Here is a 23534-nt window from a genome sequence, read left to right as displayed (position 1 = left end):
TGATATGCTGTAACCTCTAGCAATCAATAAGTAAGTGGTAATGATGCACATTAGCCAATAGGAACCAGTCAGTGAGCAGTAAAAATGTGCAGCAACCTCTTGCAACCAATCAGTGAGAGGTATGATGTGCAATAACCTCTAGCAACCAATCAGTGAACAGTAGTGATTATTATTATTATACAGGATTTATATAGTGCCAACAGTTTGTGCACTGCTTTACAACATAAGGGAGACAGTACAATTACAATACAATTCAGTACAGAAGTTATAGGCGGTCCCTGCTCGTGGAGCTTACAATCTAAATCTAGTGATCTGCTGTAATCTCCAGCAACCAATCAGTGAGCAATAATGATGTGCAGTAAACTCTAGTAACCAATAAATTAGCAGTACCGATGTGCAGTAACCTCTATCAACCAATCAGTGAGCAGTAGTGATGTGCAGTAACCTCTAGCAACCAATTAGTGAGAGGTAATGGTGTGCAGTAACCTCTAGCAACCAATGGGGGAGGGGTAATGATGTGCAGTAACCTTGTCTTGGAAATTCGCTTTAACGAATTTCTCCTTACCGTGAGTACTCGCAGTTGGATGCGCAGAAATCCCCCATAAAGCTGTGCGAATCTCGCTTACCACGACTGCAGCCAAACTACACGATTCCTGCCCATCCAAATACTTTGGTTCTGTTGAATTTGTGGGTGATTGGAGCTCCGTTACCCTAGAATGATCACACGACACTCTAAGGCTGGTTGCAACTCACATAAGGGCCGGCTTTAGGCTCAGCTCTCTGTTTTTATTAAGAATACACACATGCCCCCCACATGAATAAAGTCAATCCCTCCCACCGAACAATACAATGGGGATTGCCTATACAGAGGATATACATTCCAATTGGAGCATAGCCTTTGCTATTATCTATCACTGGTCCTCCCCCATGAGTCTTCTGAGGTCAGCAGACTTCCTCCCCTTCCCCCCTATGAGCCATCTGAGGTCATATTTCCTGTCCTACTAGCTTCTATTGGTATGCAAAATTCTCTGCACAAGCATCTCCCTAAAAATATCAGTCTGTACCTGGATGGGCCCGATACGATCTTTATTAAAACACATCCATCCGAGATACAGTTCAGATTAGTAATGGGTTGTAAGATATGCATAAGCCTACACGTGGAGTTCACACCGCTTGCGCATTGCGTTATGAAGCCCACGTGGTACCATGCTGCTGATATGTGGATACAGGCCCACGGTCTACTGACAGCAGCATTCGCATGGAATGCCGTGGTGGTATACACGCCGGTCTATAAGCGCAGATCTGCCATCTCATCCATTACCAAGCCGAGTACTGTAATACATACATTGTACATGCGCATGGCCCAATTGCAGCCTTCAGAGCTTTAATTAAGCCACACGAGAGACATATGAATAACACGAATATATGACACATTTAAAGTTCGACCAACAATACAAAATTTCCATGACATTCCCTCCTGTTTTATCATATTCTCCTCGTGTCCCTTCTTGATCTTCTTCAGCTTGATGGGTGTAGTCTCAAACTTCAAAGAGTTCCTGTAGTTGTCCCTGAGAATAAAGCTCCACGGGGTACCTGAAACAACAAGACCCGACGCAGACTCGACGCAAACAGGCTTGATTGAAGCGATGATCCTCAAGAGCGTTGGAACCTTCACTACAGGAAGGCTCTTGCAAAAACCACAAACAGACTTGTGGTATGAATAAAGCTTGTGATCCCACGGTGGTCTGGGGAGATCCAGCAACAGATTCTCAAATTGCCCCTGCAGACGGGGCCACACAAGGCTGGTCTCGACCCAGACAGTTTTCCAAATCGCAGACACAAACAATGATGAGGCTTGAAGCTTGCTTGAAGGTCTTGGAGAATGTGGTCTTCAGAGAGATAAATTAGAGGGAAGCCAGGACGTAATCTGTAGAGAAGGTGGATGGTTGGTGAGGTCTTCCTCCGATCAGTGGTTGGAGTGGGATCCCAGGAGCGGGCATGGAGATGTGGTCGTCTGCCCGAGCTTGGTTTACACGGTCGATGAGGCAACAGGAACATCTCACCGCGGCATATAAAAGGCAGATGAAAAAGAGAAGCATCAGGATATACACTCCCACTTCCTTCAACCAAGATCCGATGGAGAACAGGAAATCTCCCAATCCTCCCAAACCCTTGAACGGATTCCAACCCTCACTAGCTATAGCTCTAGCTTTTCCCTGTAGTTCACTAACTTTGTCCATATGGGCCTGGACCTTGTCATCGGTGTCTTCTATCCAAGTACAACAATCCTCTCCGATGAACTCACAGAACCCCCCTTTGGCGGCTAAAAGATAATCGAGGGCCATCTTCTCCTGAAGCACTAAAATTCCCATCTGCCGTTGTTCTTGGGCAATTTCTCTGACAGCCTCTACGGTCTCGTTAAACATACTATCCACGATGACAGAAAAATTGTTCAGGCGCTTCATAAGTTCTATTCCCCATCCTGTCCATGAGGGGAACCAAGCCCATGCCTGGTCGCCCTCAGAGAACAGCTCCCTGCGAACTCTCCCTGCCATCCTTACCTTCTTGTGGACCATCAACTCTTCATGGTCCATCACTACATAGGATGCGGGGACTAGCTTTATGAGGGCACACGAACCTTTCGCGTTCTGGGGAAATGTTCTATAGGCTGCCGAACCACACAGAAAATAGTATGGACCTGTCAGAGCAGAACAGGAGGAGTTCCTCGTTCGGCCTCTGGTACTGAGCAACAGTTGCACAGACTGGGGGATTGCTCCCTCAGTCTGCACATCACATCCGTCCTTCCAACACACGTGGTCTGGTCGGTCAGTGTGGTTACTCAGAAAGGAAGTCTGGTTAGTCAGATTGACAGTTATACCTCCCTCGCAGGTGGTAATCCCAACAAACTTGTTACCTGTGCCAAAGCTGATGTTAAAGCACACCTGAGGGCTGCCTAGCTGCCCAGTTACCCATAATGGACTGACGAGGGCCCTACAGGAGCTAGAGCTAATATTGGTGCTGAAACTGATGTTACCTGCTAAAAATGTGTCATTAAGTTCTACCGACAAATGTCTACGTGGGGGCTGACCAGGGGTCCCTTGCTTTTTCATGCCGACGCGGATGTCATATAGGGCATGAACAGCGGCCATTGCGGACATGTGATGACTGGGTGGGGGCTTTGAGCATACCCAACAGTTGGTTTTGTTGGCGGTTCTGGCTAAACGCAGGTGCATTTTAAATAAAAGGTTGGGGTATCTGCCGTCTTTTCCTCCGTTCACACACATGTATGACATACAAACAAAAAGAAAAAGGAAAATGACACCCCTCATTCTCTGGTGTAGCTGAGAAGCTTCTTGCAGTGGCTTGCGTGCACCCAGTTGTCTCGTCCCTCGAGCTTGAGTGAGGTAGGTGTCGTCAGCTGGACTTGGTATGGTCCGGTGAACCGTGGCTCGAGTCCGGTTCTTTGATGTTTCTTTAGGACGACCCAATCACCTGGCTCAATAGAAAGAACACCTGTTATTGTATTTGGATCGGGGAGCGATTCGCGAACCCGATGGTGTATCTTCTGCAGCTCCCGTTGCAGAGATTGCACATAACCTGTAAGCTGTGAATGCAAAGACAACAACTGTTGAGGAAAGTACAACCCTGTTTTGGGAGGTCCCCCAAACAACACCTCGTAGGGTGACAGCCCATGTGGTTGCCGAGGGGCATTCCGGATGGAATAGGGGGCAATGGGGAGACACTCAGGCCAAGGTTTTTGGGTATCGGAAGACGTTCAACCTTACCGCTACTCTCGGGGTGATATGGGGTGTGTCGCCGCTGACTCCAGTTCCACCAAAGAAATGCAGTCGTGTCCTTTGGAAGAGAGATTAGTAGTGGACAAAGAAGACATGTTAGCAGAAGAGGTGTTAGTATTGTTAGTCGTGTTGCAAAATTCAGCACTGTCATTGCTGTCCTCCCCCCCCTTCTCATCTTCCGACACAGGAAGAAGAGAAGCTGGGTTAAGAATAGTGCATCGTTTGATAGTGAGGTTAGTAGGGGTTAGGAGGGCTTTCCCCTGAGAGGGGTACCTTGCCTTGGATGTCCTGTTTTCGCAGGACCGTTCTTGCTGCACCGGTGTCAGTGAGGCAAGGGAGGGGATATTTTAATTCCTCTAGAAAAAGATGGATCTGGGCCGACACCGATTTGTCAACTTCCTATGAGAATTCATAGGAGTTACTTACCATGGTGGTCATAGGGGCGGAGGACTCATCAGGAATGAACTGCCACCGACCTTTAGGTAATTGGGGACAGCTCCTCCTCATGTGCCCCGTTTGGTGGCACTGGAAGCACCTGGGTGGGGGCCTATCCTTCCTGTGACCCAGATCCCTTGGTTTTTCGTGTGGGGTCTGGGACATAAGAACTTTGGCCTTGTCTTGTTTTCTTCTATCCATTTCCCTCTCTATTGCCGCAAGAGTGGAAAGGATAGCAGGGATAGACATCTCATTATATTCGGGTCGGGCCAGAACTAGCCTTTCCCGAATTTTAATATTGATGCCTTCCAAAAATTTGGCCCGCAACAGAATGTGCGTCGCGGTCACCTTTACCCCTTCAGTTGGAGCATCAGGTCCAACTTCCAGATCTGCATCCAGTGCCGTCTGCTTGAGACGGCGCCAGAAGCAGGCGCTTTCCTCATTAGGACCCTGGGTGAGCTTCATCATGTCCGTAGTAGAGGTAGCACCATACATTTCTGGAAGCTTTGCCTTTAGCTGTGTACAGAACTCTTTGCCCCCTGAAGTCATCTCCTCATGCGTGGTTATAGAGCACCCTGCAATCACTGCACTGGCCACTTCCATGCCCACCTTTGCCCGTAGGATCTGTGCACAATCTGACCCGCTCATACCATAGCTGAACTGGTTTTGTCCAAACATTCGAGCAAATCCTCTCGGATTGACTCGATAGTCCGGGAGCTCAGCCAGAATAGTGCGGATCTCTGCCGGGGTGAAGGGGACATGCCAAACTACCCGTTCCCCTAAAGTCCGTTCCCCCTGTGCATTGGGAGGACCTTCAAATTGCTGCACCCTGACTGGATAGGCCTCGGTCCGGGAAGAGTGCAAGGGCTGGCCCAGCATCATCGGTGGGCTTAGATTAACCACCTCGCTTACTGCACCTTCAGGTTTGAGGTCCCTCAGATCAGGGTATAGCTGGGGGGCAGGGGTCTGATCAGTGGTTCGTAGCGCTTTGATGCAATCCGCCCTGTTTTTTTAACCGGGTGTCTATTCCCCTTGATTCACAGATAGTCTGCAAATCGGTTGTTGAGTAGGCTTCATAGTTGGAAACAGAAGGAGCTGGGGTGAAGCAGGGAGAAGGGAGAGGTAGAGGCAGAGGCTGAGGCATAGAGACAGAAGACACAGAAGGTATGTCAAGAGTGACGTCACTAACAGAAGAGACAGGTGCAGTTATACTTATCTCAGCCACTGTTGGTTGTTGGGGGACCCCAGCAGACCCTGATCCTGCCTGCCTTAGTAGAGTCAGCCCTGTAAGAGCTTCCTCCACCTCTGACACCGGATCTTCCTGTTTTATTCCCTCTGGAGGCCAGGTATACATCACCTGGTTCTTCCGGACAGACACCAGTTTATGTATGCCCTGCTTCCCTAATCGGATTGACCTGTGAAGCCATAGCTGTGCGATCTCTAGTTCTGACGCCTGCATCCGTGGTTCAAATTCAGAGATGAATTTTTCCCACCTCCATGCGTCAAATGTACCTTCCCGGGGAATTTCCCATCTGGTACCCTTCGACCATTTATTCCACCTTTTGAGGGGTTCTGTAGACTTCCCCCCCAAACTCACCTTCATCAGTTGTGCAGCTGTCCTTACCCTGAAGAGGGCTGGTTCCCCCTCTCTCTTCATGGACTGACTACTGCCCATCGTGACTAGTCACTGGTATATATCCCGCGTCCGGGTACCTGTTTACCCCCTGGAGCACTCGGTGGGATCCTACCGAGAGGCCTGATTCCACCACTTTCCCAGCACAGCGTAATTTATGTGATACTTATCGATCACCCGAAGCGCATCAAGTGGCGGTCAGACTGAGAGCACACCTCCCACTCCCACAGCGCAATTTGTGTGATCCTGACCACCCGAAGTGTTTGTGGTAACCAGGACTTCCCTGGACCGCCCACTCACACAGCGTAATTTATGTGGTTCTCATCACCCACTGTGTTTGGCAGGCCACACCGCACAATGATGAAAGTGGCTTTTCTCTCCCTGCACACAGTAGCTAACACAAGTCAAAACAAAAAGAGGGGTTCTTGGATGTTACTTAGGGGTCACTGGTTGGGCAGAAACCTGCTAACTGACCTTTAGGAAATTTGTGTAAAGAAAAAAACTTTCCTAATACACACAGAAAAACCCTTTTTCAACCTGAAAAACTGTTAAAAAGGACAAAGTGGATCCTTATGAAAAACACGGGACGTTTCACAGTAAAACAATTACACAGAGGTAAACCGAAAAACTGCGCCAAAAGTAACCTTGTTGCTGACGCAAAAATCACTCCTATCAGCACCGCTAAACGATCCACATTATACACGCAATCTTTACTGCAACCACCTAGAACCGTTTACACAAAAAGTCTGCTGGACGCGGAACACGCGACACAGCAGCTTAAAACAAACCCGCTTTACAATAAGGAACTACTTTTAACAGGAAAAACACAAGAAAAACATAATCACTATACAAGAAATCTATGTGCAAAAACCCAGACTACACCGCGCTCATTAAATGTGGAACACGTGAGGGGAAAACTCGCTTAATACACTTTAAATTGGCTGGCAATACGCAAATTTAAAGCTAAAAGCAAACAAATGAAACTGTAAAAAATTTGGATTAAAAACACAATATGGGTCAAATGCATATAGGAAACTTCATGCACATTGCATAGAGATTACTGCACATTTGGTAGCCAACAAAATGGCCACCAAACAAAAGGAGTCCATGTGGTTTAGTCAAGAAAATGACCCCCCACAGGGGAGCACATGGCAGATACTAGAATGACCCCCCACAGGGAAACACACGGCAGACTCTAGCCTCAAAATTGCCTCTTACATAAAACAGACTTTTAGACAGAACATACACTGGACAATTACACAACAATATGAAGCACACATACAACACAATTTGGGCACAATCACAGAACGGACATAAAACACCAACATATCACACTAACATGCACATGTAACAGAAAGGACCCCCTGCTGCATGCTTGCTGGGAGCAGTAGTACCACAAAACATTGTACAGATCACATACACACAGAGATCTTACAACAGTTAACAATTAACCTAAGCCTTTCAGCACTGTAATAATTACCTCACGTGGAGGGGGTAGAGCGATCACCACAGTACCTACAGCCCACAAATACTTACCTAACACTATGCAACAACTTTTACCCACTAAAACATATACCCGTTTAATTTTTGGTTGGAAGATTTTTAAACTTGACCAAATCCAGCCAACCAAAACCCACCCCTCTGCTGCTCTCCGCAGAGACAAACCCTTGTCTTTCACCCACAAATCAAGAGTTTAGGACAAAAAACGAGGTCCTTGTTAAGCGGTATTTCTTGTTAGCTAACAGAGAGCGAAATCAGCCACACGAACACGCAAAAAGCGATCCTCTTAATGGCAGAGAGACCTGAAATGTGCCGGCATACTTTTTGCTAGTTCATGATGGCCATTCCCCCCTCGTTCTAGGTTAGCTACGCAAGAATACGCGTTAGTATCCACCAGGCTCGCCAAACTGTCTTGGAAATTCGCTTTAACGAATTTCTCCTTACCGTGAGTACTCGCAGTTGGATGCGCAGAAATCCCCCATAAAGCTGTGCGAATCTCGCTTACCACGACTGCAGCCAAACTACACGATTCCTGCCCATCCAAATACTTTGGTTCTGTTGAATTTGTGGGTGATTGGAGCTCCGTTACCCTAGAATGATCACACGACACTCTAAGGCTGGTTGCAACTCACATAAGGGCCGGCTTTAGGCTCAGCTCTCTGTTTTTATTAAGAATACACACATGCCCCCCACATGAATAAAGTCAATCCCTCCCACCGAACAATACAATGGGGATTGCCTATACAGAGGATATACATTCCAATTGGAGCATAGCCTTTGCTATTATCTATCACTGGTCCTCCCCCATGAGTCTTCTGAGGTCAGCAGACTTCCTCCCCTTCCCCCCTATGAGCCATCTGAGGTCATATTTCCTGTCCTACTAGCTTCTATTGGTATGCAAAATTCTCTGCACAAGCATCTCCCTAAAAATATCAGTCTGTACCTGGATGGGCCCGATACGATCTTTATTAAAACACATCCATCCGAGATACAGTTCAGATTAGTAATGGGTTGTAAGATATGCATAAGCCTACACGTGGAGTTCACACCGCTTGCGCATTGCGTTATGAAGCCCACGTGGTACCATGCTGCTGATATGTGGATACAGGCCCACGGTCTACTGACAGCAGCATTCGCATGGAATGCCGTGGTGGTATACACGCCGGTCTATAAGCGCAGATCTGCCATCTCATCCATTACCAAGCCGAGTACTGTAATACATACATTGTACATGCGCATGGCCCAATTGCAGCCTTCAGAGCTTTAATTAAGCCACACGAGAGACATATGAATAACACGAATATATGACACATTTAAAGTTCGACCAACAATACAAAATTTCCATGACAACCTCTAGCAACCAACCAGTCAGAGGTAATAATGTGCAGAAACGTCTATGTCAGGGATCCGGGTATGACCAGAGATGTGTGGACCGACACAGGAAAACGCAGACTTCAGGTATAGTATAAAACAATAAAATTTATTAAAGGCTAACATAAACACAGTGCAAACAAACCAAACCTCCAACAGATAATAATATGTACAACACCAAACGTAGTCAGGCGGGCCGGGTCGGTAGCAAACGGGCAGACAAGGAGCAGGCGGAAGAGTGGTCAGGAATAGCTGAGGTTGGTAAAGGCAGAGTTCGTGCAGAGTCAGGATCAAAGCAAAGTCAGGATCAGGATCAGGCAGGAAGCAGACAGGATGCAGGTACAGGAGCTCATGGGAACAATACACAAAGGCACTGACTGCAGGCCTGGCCATTCCTTAAATACACCTCCTGCAATCAGCCTCAGGTGATGGCTTGATTGCAGGAGTGAGCTTCTGGCTGCTGAGAGCACCCGCTGGCCAGCCCTGGTACTGCAGCCCACACGGCAGGTGAGTCCCACCACCAGTGGTGAATCCATTCCTGACACTCTAGCAACCAATGGGTGAGCGGTAATCATGTTCAGTAACCTCTAGCAACCAACCGGTGAGAGGTAATGATGTGCAGTAACCTCTAGCAACCGACCAGTGAGAGGTAATGATGTGCAGTAACTTCTAGCAACCAATGGATAAGTGGAAATGATGTGCAGTAACCTCTAGCAACCAACCAGTGAGAGGTAATGATTTGCAGTAATCTATATCAACCAATGGGTGAGTGGTAATGATGCGCAGTAACATCTAGCTACCAACCAGTGAGAGGTAATGATGTGCAGTAAACCTCTTGAAACCAATGGGTGAGTGGCAATGATGTGCAATAACCTCTAGCAACCAATCAGTGAACGGTAAGAATATGCAGTAACCACTAGCAACCAGTGAGCAGTAATGATGTGCAGTAGCCTCTAGCAACCAATCAGCAAGCAAAAATCATGTGCTGTAACCTCTAGCAACTAATCAGTGAGCCATAATGTGTGCTGTAACCTCTAGCAACCAGTCAGTGAGTGATAATGATATGCTGTAACTTCGATCACTGCCTGATCTGCTGCAATAAACTGATTTTGAGTTTAGCTGCTATTTATTGTCTCAGAGCAGGTGGAATGCGGAACTGCATGTAGGGGGAGGGGGGGCAAGAAAATGTTTTTCCAGGGTCCAATTAATATTAAAGCAAGCCCTGCCTCACTTTATTTACCTCTGAAATGTAATCCACCTTGCATCGCCATTTAGAGGGGTGCCCAGGGCATCCAATCTCAGCTCTACTCAGATCAGCCTGATAGAATCCCAGAGCTGCCTAGATATACACATTTATATGGCAATTCTGCCATCTTGTGGTAGAAAAGAGGAACTGACACTTTCCTAGATCATCCGTATTATCCTATTGCAGATCTTATTATACATCTGTGGAGGACTAGCCAATACCGACCCTGGGGTGCTGGAGTTAAAGTAGAACTATGGACAGAATTAAAAAAGACATACACGCTCATTGGCCACTTTATTAGGTCCACCTTGCTAGTAACGGCTTGAACACCCTTTTTCCTTCAGAACGTCCTTCATTTTTCGTGGCGTGGATTCAACAAGGTGTTGGAAACATTCCTCAGAGATTTAGGTCCAGATTGACATGATAGCATCACACAGTTGCTGCAGATTTGTTGGCTGCACATCCATAAACCATTGATACAAGGCAGGATGGATCCACCCTACCATGACACCACCACCACCAGCCTGAACCATTGACACAAGGCAGGATGGATCCACCACACCATGACACCACCACCACCAGCCTGAACCATTGATACAAGGCAGGATGGATCCACCACACCATGACACCACCAGCCTGAACCATTGATACAAGGCAGGATGGATCCACCACACCATGACACCACCACCACCAGCCTGAACTATTGATACAAGGCAGGATGGATCCACCACACCATGACATCACCACCACCAGCCTGAACTATTGATACAAGGCAGGATGGATCCACCACACCATGACATCACCACTACCAGCCTGAACCATTGATACAAGGCAGGATGGATCCACCACACCATGACACCACCACCACCAGCCTGAACTATTGATACAAGGCAGGATGGATCCACCACACCATGACATCACCACTACCAGCCTGAACCATTGATACAAGGCAGGATGGATCCACCACACCATGACATCACCACCACCAGCCTGAACTATTGATACAAGGCAGGATGGATCCACCACACCATGACATCACCACTACCAGCCTGAACCATTGATACAAGGCAGGATGGATCCACCACACCATGACATCACCACCACCAGCCTGAACCGTTGATACAAGGCAGGATGGATCCACCACACCATGACACCACCACCACAAGGCAGGATGGATCCACCACACCATGACACCACCACCACCAGCCTGAACCATTGATACAAGGCAGGATGGATCCACCACACCATGACACCACCAGCCTGAACCATTGATACAAGGCAGGATGGATCCACCACACCATGACACCACCACCACCAGCCTGAACTATTGATACAAGGCAGGATGGATCCACCACACCATGACATCACCACCACCAGCCTGAACCATTGATACAAGGCAGGATGGATCCACCACACCATGACACCACCAGCCTGAACCATTGATACAAGGCAGGATGGATCCACCACACCATGACACCACCATCACCAGCCTGAACCATTGATACAAGGCAGGATGGATCCACCACACCATGACACCACCACAACCAGCCTGAATCATTGATACAGGGCAGGGTGGATCCATGCTTTCATGTTGTTCATGCCAAATTCTAACCCTGCCATCTGAATCCCGCAGCTGAAATCCAGACTCATCAGATCAGGCGTTTTTCCAATCTTCTGTTGTCCAATTTTGGTGAGCCTGTGCAAATTGTAGCCTTCATTTCCTTTTCTCGGATGACAGGAGTGACCCCCCCCCCCCCCCCCGGTGTGATCTTTTGCTGCTATAGCCCATCTGCTTCAAGGTTCAATGTGTTGTGTGTTCAGAGATGGTATTCTGCTTGCCTTGGTTGTAATGAGCAGTTATTTGAGTTGCTGTTGCCTTTATAGCATCTCAAACCAGTCTGCCCGTTCTCCTCTGACATCAGCAAGGAATTTTCCTCCACACAACTGCTGCTCACTGAATATTTTCTCTTTTTCAGACCATTCTCTGTAAATCCTAGAGATGGTGTGTGAAAATCCCAGTAGATCAGCAGTTTTTGAAATACTCAGACCAGCCCGTCTGGCACCAACAACCATGCCACGTTCAAAGTCACTTAAATTCCCTTTCTTCCCAATTCTGATGCTCAACTTACATAGTTACATAGTCTGGCTGAAAAAAGACAAAAGTCCATCCAGTTCAACCATTAAAAAAAAAAAAAGTTATAATCCTACACATACAGTTGATCCAGAGGAAGGCAAAAAAAACCCAGCAAAGCATGATCCAATTTTCTCCTGCAGGGGAAAAAAATTCCTTCCTGATCCCCCGAGAGGCAATCGGATATTCCCTGGATCAACTTTACCTATAAATGTTATATCCAGCTATATTCTGTGTATCCAAGAAAGAGTCCAGGACTTTCCTACAGCAATCCACTGAGCTGGCCACAACCAACTCTTGAGGGAGTCTATTCCACATTTTCACAGCTCTCACTGTGAAGAAACCTTTCTGTGTTTGGAGATTAAATTTCTTTTCCTCCAGACGTAAAGAGCGCCCCCTTGTCCTCTGTGATGACCTCAGGGTGAATAACTCTACACCGAGTTCACTATATGAACCACTGATGTATTATACACAGAGATCATATCCCCCCTTATGTATTATACATGGAGATCATATCCCCCCTGTCATGGAAATTTTGTATTGTTGGTCGAACTTTAAATGTGTCATGTATTCGTGTTATTCATATGTCTCTCGTGTGGCTTAATTAAAGCTCTGAAGGCTGCAATTGGGCCATGCGCATGTACAATGTATGTATTACAGTACTCGGCTTGGTAATGGATGAGATGGCAGATCTGCGCTTATAGACCGGCGTGTATACCACCACGGCATTCCATGCGAATGCTGCTGTCAGTAGACCGTGGGCCTGTATCCACATATCAGCAGCATGGTACCACGTGGGCTTCATAACGCAATGCGCAAGCGGTGTGAACTCCACGTGTAGGCTTATGCATATCTTACAACCCATTACCAACTTGAAACTGTATCTTGGATGGATGTGTTTTAATAAAGATCGTATCGGGCCCATCCAGGTACAGACTGATATTTTTAGGGAGTGCTTGTGCAGAGAATTTTACATACCAATAGAAGCTAGTAGGACAGGAAATATGACCTCAGATGGCTCATAGGGGGGAAGGGGAGGAAGTCTGCTGACCTCAGAAGACTCATGGGGGAGGACCAGTGATAGATAATAGCAAAGGCTATGCTCCAATTGGGATGTATATCCTCTGTATAGGCAATCCCCATTGTATTGTTCGGTGGGAGGGTTTGACTTTATTCATGTGGGGGGCATGTGTGTATTTTTAATAAAAACAGAGAGCTGAGCCTAAAGCCGGCCCTTATGTGAGTTGCAACCAGCCTTAGAGTGTCGTGTGATCATTCTAGGGTAACGGAGCTCCAATCACCCACAAATTCAACAGAACCAAAGTATTTGGATGGGCAGGAATCGTGTAGTTTGGCTGCAGTCGTGGTAAGCGAGATTCGCACAGCTTTATGGGGGATTTCTGCGCATCCAACTGCGAGTACTCACGGTAAGGAAAAATTCGTTAAAGCGAATTTCCAAGACACCCCTTATGTATTATACACGGAGATCATATCCCCCTTATGTATTATACATGGAACATATCCCCCCTTATGTATTATACATGGAGATCATATCCCCCCCTTATGTATTATACATGGAAATCATATCCCCCCCTTATGTATTATACATGGAGATCATATCCCCCCTTATGTATTATACATGGAGATCATATCCCCCTTATTTATTATACATGGAGATCATATCCCCCCCTTATGTATTATACATGGTGATCATATCCCCCTTATGTATTATACATGGAGATCATATCCCCCCTTATGTATTATACATGGAGATCATATCCCCCCTTATGTATTATACATGGAGATCATATCCCCCTTATGTATTATACATGGAGATCATATCCCCCCTTATGTATTATACATGGAGATCATATCCCCCCTTATGTATTATACATGGAGATCATATCCCCCCTTATGTATTATACATGGAGATCATATCCCCCCTTATGTATTATACATGGAGATCATATCCCCCCCTATGTATTATACATGGAGATCATATCCCTCCTTATGTATTATACATGGTGATCATATCCCCCTTATGTATTATACATGGAGATCATATCCCCCCTTATGTATTATACATGGTGATCATATCCCCTCTTATGTATTATACATGGAGATCATATCCCCCCCTATGTATTATACATGGTGATCATATCCCCCCTTATGTATTATACATGGAGATCATATCGCCCCTTATGTATTATACATGGTGATCATATCCCCCTTATGTATTATATATGGAGATCATATCCCCCTTATGTATTATACATGGAGATCATATCCCCCCTTATGTATTATACATGGAGATCATATCCCCCTTATGTATTATACATGGAGATCATATCCCCCCTTATGTATTATACATGAAGATCATATCCCCCCCTTATGTATTATACATGGTGATCATATCCCTCCTTATGTATTATACATGGAGATCATATCCCCCTTATGTATTATACATGGAGATCATATCCCCCCCTTATGTATTATACATGGTGATCATATCCCTCCTTATGTATTATACATGGAGATCATATCCCCCTCATGTATTATACATGGAGATCATATCCCCCTTATGTATTATACATGGAGATCATATCCCCCCTTATGTATTATACATGGAGATCATATCCCCCCTTATGTATTATACATGGAGATCATATTCCCCCTTATGTATTATACATGGAGATCATATCCCCCCTTATGTATTATACATGGAGATCATACCCCCCTTATGTATTATACATGGAGATCATATCCCCCCTTATGTATTATACATGGAGATCATATCCCCCCTTATGTATTATACATGGAGATCATATCCCCCCTTATGTATTATACATGGAGATCATATCCCCTCCTTATGTATTATACATGGAGATCATATCCCCCTTATGTATTATACATGGAGATCATATCCCCCCCTTATGTATTATACATGGAGATCATATCCCCCTTATGTATTATACATGGAGATCATATCCCCCCTTAATCTCCTCTTCTCAGTAGAGAATAAATTCAGTTCCTCTAATCTTTCCTCATAGCTGAGCTCCTCCATGCCTCTTATCAGTTTGGTTGCCCTTCTCTGTACTTTCTCCAGTTCCCCAATGTTCTTTTTGTGAATTGGTGCCCAAAACTGAACTGCATATTCCAGATGAGGTTTTACTAATGATTTGTACAGGGCAACAAGTCGTCTTCACCTTGTCTAGATGCCTAAATGCATTGAGTTTCTGCCACGTGATTGGCTGATTAGCAACTTGATACCAAGCCATTGAGCAGATGTACCTAATACAGTGGCCGGTGAATGTGCTGCAGTCTGTCGATGGCATTAACAGATCACTCTTTGTTTTTCCCCTGTGGCATAGTTTTCTATATTGTTTATTAGAGGACATTGGGGTGTAATATTTCATAAACAGCAGTATAACCCGATTGTCTCAGATTACTACTGACCCAGTGACCTTTAATGAAGGATTTTACAGTAAGTACAAAAACCCTGTTTCTTTTTCCGTTCGATATAGCAGGGCTTAAAAGTTCAAGTCTAGACCTACTAGTCAGGCAAAAACCTTACTCTCCACCAGTTGCCCCACCAAACCCTGCCCAGGTCTGCCTCCAACCCTCCCCCCCGGCCCGTCCCCCAACCCCACCCCCAGCCACGCCCCCTTAAAGCTTATGAAATTACATTTTTCTTTACAATAAAGAGTCCAAAATATAAAAAAACAGCAATTATAACATAGATTTATTATGTCAATTTAAACATAACAGCAATAGCTTAAATAGGGTGCAATCAAAATATCAAGTTTTACAGCTTTAACCTCCCTAGCGGTCTGATTGTCAGTATTTCTGTGCTCAAAGCGGTACATTTTTTTGCATGGAAATATGTATTTTTTTATTGTAGGCCTGTAATTTTTAGGAATAACTCACTGAAATCTGTCCGAACAAGAGTCTAGTAACCATCCCGGGTATGATAAAACTTGAAACACGAAATCATAAATTATAATATAATAAATAATCATAAAAAATAAAAATATAATAATAATACTTTTAATTCAATAATATAATCAAACTAAAAACACTGAAATGTGAAATAGAGCGCCAAGTTCGCACATCACTTCGCAGAATCGTTTTCAGTGTATGATGAGGAATTTCCCCCACGAATCATTATCACTCAATTCTGCAAGTGCAACCATTTCACATACATTTTGTCCCGAGTGCTTTGTCCGGCGCCCTGCCTGCATTTTTACTGTTCTTTCTGCCTGGAAACTGAGAAACGTCCATGGCGTCCAAAAAGTGTCCCTTTAGGTCAAAAGCGGTTTTAGACCGGCTAGAGAACAGCGATAGTAAATCAGAACCACTTGCAGAATTGAGTGATAATGATTCGTGGGGGAAATTCCTCATCAGACACTGAAAACGATTCTGCGACTGAGCTCAGCGATGTGTGAACTTGGCGCTCTATTTCACATTTCAGTGTTTTTGGGTTGATTATATTATTGAATTAAATTTATTATTATTATATTATTATTTTTTATGATTATTTATTAAATTATAATTTATGATTTTGTGTTTCAAATTTTATCATATCCGGGATGTTTACTAGACTCTTGTTCGGACAGATTTCAGTGAGTTATTCCTAAAAATGACAGGCCTACAATAAAAAAACAACATATTTCCATTCAAAAAATGTACCGCTTTGAGCACAGAAATATGGACATAAATCAGACCGCTAGGGAATCTAAGAAAATACAAAAAAGTGCTTATTTAGATGCCAAAAAACACAAAAAATAATGGCATAACAATAGTAAACATTTTAACAAAGATGTGCTATTATAGCAGACATGGTTTGTGTTGTACAGCAGGACCAAGACTTGTGTATTGCCCTTTATATATACCTCTCCTGTCCCCTCAGCGGCGCTGCCAGTGTAATGGCGGTGCCGGAAGTCGGAAACCGGAAGTCGGCTTCAAAACGAGACTTGGAGCGCAAGTGGAACGTAAATCGATCCCCAGGGCCTGGGGTCCCCATTGCAAGCCACCCGCTCCATCAATAAATGTGCAGGGCATTACTGTGCTCGCCAGAAAGGAATTTCCCCTCGCATTTGGCGAGCGGGCGAGCGGAATTTTCAAGCCCTGCAGTAAAGGACACAGGATTAGCGGTAATCTGAGACAAATGGGTTATACCGCCTCCTTTAGGAAGTTCAGATGTCTAGGAATTTCTATGTCTCTGTGTCCATCAATGGGCTCCATGAAAAAGATTTGAAGGTAAGTACACACATTTTTTTTTTTAATGGCCTACTCTGAAGAAGAGGCTCTGCCCTTAAAACGCGTAGGCTGTGCTCCTGTGGTTGGACACTTCTTCTGTGTCGGGACTGCATCTGATACATGCACTTTATTGTGTACCTTTGTGAGTACATTGGCATTTGGTATTATTTAACCCCTTCCCGCTGACAGTACGCATATAGCAGGGGCGGACTGACCATTCGAGCACTTGGCACTGCCCAAGGGCCCGAGGTCAGTAGGGGGCCCCATGAAATGCCCCTATTACCTTTTATAGGCTTTTTTGGGTGTGCTTTGAGTGTGAACAAGGACACAGGGGCCCCATGATCCCCTACTGCCTGGGGGCCCCATGAGTTGTCAGTCCACCCTTGGCATATAGGCAGCCTGACTGGACTGGGCTTTTCTCAGCGGGGCCACATATATGCACATCTGTCTTTGCGCTGGGATTGCACAAAATCAACGCCACCCCCTTGCTCACGGAAAGGTGAAGTCAAGTGTCGGTCCAGTGTCGGTATGTAAACAGAGATTTCGCCTCGCATGTGAGGTATCACTGCGAACGTTGGATTGAGGGCAGTAATTCTAGCAGCAGACCTCCTGTGTAAATCTAAAGTGGTGACCTGTAAAGGCTTTTAAAACATTCCCAATGGATATGAAAGTTTTGCGTAGTTTGTTGCCATTGCACGGGCGTGCAAAATTTTAAAGCATGTCATGTTTGGTATCTATTTACTCAGCATAACATCCTCTTTTATATTTGATCAAACAATTGGGAAATATATTGTGTGTGTTTGTGCAATAAATTCCCCCGCCCCCCCCAAAAAATATTTTTTTTTTAATTTAAAAAAAGTTGCGTTGAAGAAATTTGCTGCACAAATACAATGTGACATCAGAAATTGCATCACCCATCATTTTATTCTCAAGGTCCTCTGCTTTAACAATATATATATATATAATATTTAGGGGGGTTCAAAGTAACTTACTCTGCAAAAAAAACCGGTTAGCAAAATTGTGAGAAATGGCTTTGTTTTCAAGTGGTTAGAAGAGTGGGTGATATGTGGCATGAGCAGGGGCGGACTGACAACTCATGGGGCCCCCGGGCAATAGGGGATCATGGGGCCCCTGTATCCTCACCCACACGCAAACCACACACAAAATAGCCTATGAAAGGTACCTGGGGCATCTCATGGGGCCCCCTACTGACCCCGGGCCCTAGGGCAGTTCCCGAGTTCCCAAATGTTCAGTCCGCCCCTGGGCATGAGCTTCTGTTGGCCCTGAAATGCCCCCCCCCCAAAAACGATTCCTTTTTGGAAAGTAGACACACCAAGGTATTTGCTAAGAGGTATGGTGAGTATTTTGCAGATTTCATTTGTTGCCACCAGTTTTTGCAAAATGAAGAAAGAAAATGAAAATGGCCTGGTCAGGAAGGGGGGTAAATCTCCCAGAGGGCAAGTGGTAAAGTCCCACGGGCAAAATTTTTCTTTGTGTTGTATTTTTTAAGTTAGTATCAGTGTCAGTCAGTGGTGTCCCGAGGCAGGTGCGGGGGTGCGCACCGCGTGACACCTACTGCACAGGGTGACCCCGGACCTGCTCCACGAAAAGCTAAGTTGTAAAGCAAGCCGATGATCCCCGCAGGATGGATTGGATTTGCAGATTGAGCATAATGGATGGGACTCCGATCCATTGTGCTCAATCTGCAGATCCGATCCGTTCTGCGGGGATCGTCGGAGGGGGTGTCACCAAGTGTTATCGCACCGAGTGACACCAACCCTAGGGACGCCTCTGGTGTCAGTATGATTTAGGCGGGATCAGGGGCAGACTGACCATTTGGAAACTCGGGCACTGTCCGAGGGCCCGGGGTCAGTAGGGGGCCCCATGAGAAGCCCCTGGTACCTTTTTCATAGGCTTTTTTGAGTTTGGGCAAGGACAAAGGGGCCCCATGATCCCCTATTGCCTGGGGGCCCCATGAGTTGTCAGTCCGTCCCTGGGCGGGATAACAAAAGCAAAATGCGCACTATTGTTTCTGGGCCTTGCTATAGGTATATAAAACAACTAACATACACATACAGTCCTCCAGTGTTTTGAATATTCTCTCTTTTTTCCAGTATAGTTCGGTTGGTGTCAGTAGCAGGAATTATGCCCCCTTGTTGGTGTCAGTGAGAGAAATAATGTCTTGTATCAGTGGGAGAAAAAGTGCCCCAAGGGCCGGGTAAGGGCAAGCAAAGGGAGGGAATATTCAAAACACTGACTGCCTTATCACTGTATTAGTGTTGCTGTCTAAACTATAATCAGAGAAATACAATAAAGTGGAATACTTTCTTGTATTTTTACTGATATCACCAACAGGCATTATTCCTCCTACTGACACCTACGATGGGACACTATTCCTACCACTGAAACCTACGACGGGGCACTATTCCTCCTACTGACACCTACGACGGGGCACTATTCCTCCTACTGACACCTACGATGGAATTCTATTCCTCCTACTGACACCTACGATGGGGCACTATTCCTCCTACTGACACCAATGATGGGGCACTATTCCTCCTACTGACACCAATGATGGGGCACTATTCCTCCTACTGACACCTACGACGGGGCACTATTCCTCCTACTGACACCTAGGATGGGGCACTATTCCTCCTACTGACACCTACGACGGGGCACTATTCCTCCTACTGACACCTACGATGGAGCACTATCCCTCCTACTGACACCTAGGATGGGGCACTATTCCTCCTACTGACACCTACGATGGGGCACTATTCCTCCTACTGACACCTACAATGGAATACTATTCCTCCTACTAACACCTATGATGGGGCACTATTCCTCCTACTGACACCTACGATGGAATTCTATTCCTCCTACTGACACCTACGATGGGGCACTATTCCTCCTACTGACACCAATGATGGGGCACTATTCCTCCTACTGACACCAATGATGGGGCACTATTCCTCCTACTGACACCTACGACGGGGCACTATTCCTCCTACTGACACCTAGGATGGGGCACTATTCCTCCTACTGACACCTACGACGGGGCACTATTCCTCCTACTGACACCTACGATGGAGCACTATCCCTCCTACTGACACCTAGGATGGGGCACTATTCCTCCTACTGACACCTACGATGGGGCACTATTCCTCCTACTGACACCTACAATGGAATACTATTCCTCCTACTAACACCTATGATGGGGCACTATTCCTCCTACTGACACCTACGATGGGGCACTATTCCTCCTACTGACACCTACGATGGGACACTATTCCTCCTACTGACACCTACGATGGAGCACTATTCCTCCTACTGACACCTACGATGGAGCACTATTCCTCCTACTGACACCTACGATGGGACACTATTCCTCCTACTGACACCTACTATGGAATACTATTCCTCCTACTGACACCAATGATGGGGCACTATTCCTCCTACTGACACCTACGATGTGACACTATTCCTCCTACTGACACCTACGATGGGGCACTATTCCTCCTACTGACACCTACGATGGAACACTATTCCTCCTACTGACACCTACCATGGAACACTATTCCTCCTACTGACACCTACGATGAGGCACTATTCCTCCTACTGACACCTACGATGGAGCACTATTCCTCCTACTGACACCTACGATGGAACACTATTCCTCCTCCTGACACCTACCATGGAATACTATTCCTCCTACTGACACCAATGATGGGGCACTATTCCTCCTACTGACACCAATGATGGGGGTACTATCCCTCCTACTGACACCTACGATGGAGTACTATTCCTCTTACTGACACCTACGATGAGACACTATTCCTCCTACTGACACCTACGATGGAGTACTATTCCTCCTACTGACACCTACGATGGAGTACTATTCCTCTTACTGACACCTACGATGGAACACTATTCCTCCTACTGACACCTACGACGGTCACTATTCCTCCTACTGACACCTACGACGGGGCACTATTCCTCCTACTGACACCTACGACGGGGCACTATTTCTCCTACTGACACCTACGATGGGACACTACTCCTCCTACTGACACCTACGATGGGACACTATTCCTCCTCCTTACACCTACGATGGAATACTACTCCTCCTACTGACACCAATGATGGGGCACTATTCCTCCTACCGGCACCTACGATGGAACACTATTCCTCCTCCTTACACCTACGATGGAATACTATTCCTCCTACTGACACCTATGATGGGACACTATTCCTCCTACTGACACCTATGATGGGACACTATTCCTCCTACTGACACCTATGATGGGGTACTATTCCTCCTACTGACAACTACGATGGAGTACTATTCCTCCTACTGACACCTACGATGGAACACTATTCCTCCTACTGACACCTACGATGGAGTACTATTCCTCCCACTGACACCTACAACGGGACACTATTCCTCCCACTGACACCTACGATTGGACACTATTCCTCCCACTGACACCTACGATGGGACACTATTCCTCGTACTGACACCCACAATGTTGGGGCACTATTCCTCCTACTGACACCTATGATGGGACACTATTCCTCGTACTGAAACCCACAATGTTGGGGCACTATTCCTCCTACTGACACCTACGATGGGACACTATTCCTCGTACTGACACCCACAATGTTGGGGCACTATTCCACCTACTGACACCTATGATGGGGCACTATTCCTCCTACTGACACCTACGATGGAGTACTATTCCTCCTACTGACACCTACGATGGAGCACTATTCCTCCTACTGACACCTATGATGGGGCACTATTCCTCTTACTGACACCTACGATGGAGCACTATTCCTCCTACTGACACCTATGATGGAGCACTATTCCTCCTACTGACACCTACGATGATGGGGCACTATTTCTCCTACTGACACCTACGATGATGGGGCACTATTCCTCCTACTGACACCTACGATGATGGGACACTATTCCTCCTACTAACAACTACGATGGGGCACTATTCCTCCTACTGACATCTACAATGGAACATTATTCCTCCTACTGACACCTACAATGGGGCACTATTCCTCCTACTAACAACTACGATGGGGCACTATTCCTCCTACTGACACCTACAATGGAACATTATTCCTCCTACTGACACCTACGATAGGACACTATTCCTCCTACTGACACCTACAATGGGGCACTATTCCTCCTACTGACACCTATGATGGGGCACCATTCCTCCTACTGACACTTACGATGGGACAGTATTCCTCCTAGTGACACCTACAATGGGGCATTATTCCTCCTACTGACACCTATGATGGGACACTATTCCTCCTACTGACACCTACGATGGGACACTATTCCTCCTACTGACACCTACGATGGGACACTATTCCTCCTACTGACACCTACGATGGGACACTATTCCTTCTGCTCACACCTACGATGGGGCACTATTCCTCCTACTGACACCTACGATGGGACACTATTCCTCCTACTGACACCTACGATGGAGCACTATTCCTCCTACTGACACCTACGATGATGGGGCACTATTCCTCCCACTGATACCAATGATGGGGCACTATTCCTCCCACTGATACCAATGATGGGGCACTATTCCTTCTACTGACACCTACGATGATGGGACACTATTCCTCCTACTGACACCTACAATGGAACATTATTCCTCCTACTGACACCTACGATGGGACACTATTCCTCCTACTGACACCTACGATGGGACACTATTCCTCCTACTGACACCTACGATGGGGTACTATTCCTCCTAATGACACCTACGATGGGGCACTATTCCTTCTACTGACACCTACGATGGAGCACTATTCCTCCTACTGACACCTACGATGGAACACTATTCCTCCTACTGACACCTACAATGGAACATTATTCCTCCTACTGACACCTACAATGGGGCACTATTCCTCCATTTACACCAACAGTTAGACACTATTCCTCCCACTGAAACAAACCATGGGGCACTATTCCTCCTACTGACACTAACAATGGGGCACTATTCTTCCCACTGATAGCAACAATGGAGCACTATTTCTTCAACTTACACCAAGTGGCGCCATCTTGGCCAGCTGACTCAGGCAAGGTCCGAGTTTCTTTCCCCTTTTTAGCCATCTCGGATCAGGACACCA

Source organism: Staurois parvus, unplaced genomic scaffold (genome assembly GCF_062004578.1).
Source record: "Staurois parvus isolate SC_StPar_1 unplaced genomic scaffold, SC_StPar_1.0 ptg001352l, whole genome shotgun sequence".
NCBI lineage: Eukaryota > Metazoa > Chordata > Amphibia > Anura > Ranidae > Staurois > Staurois parvus.
This window is presented reverse-complemented; position numbering follows the sequence as displayed.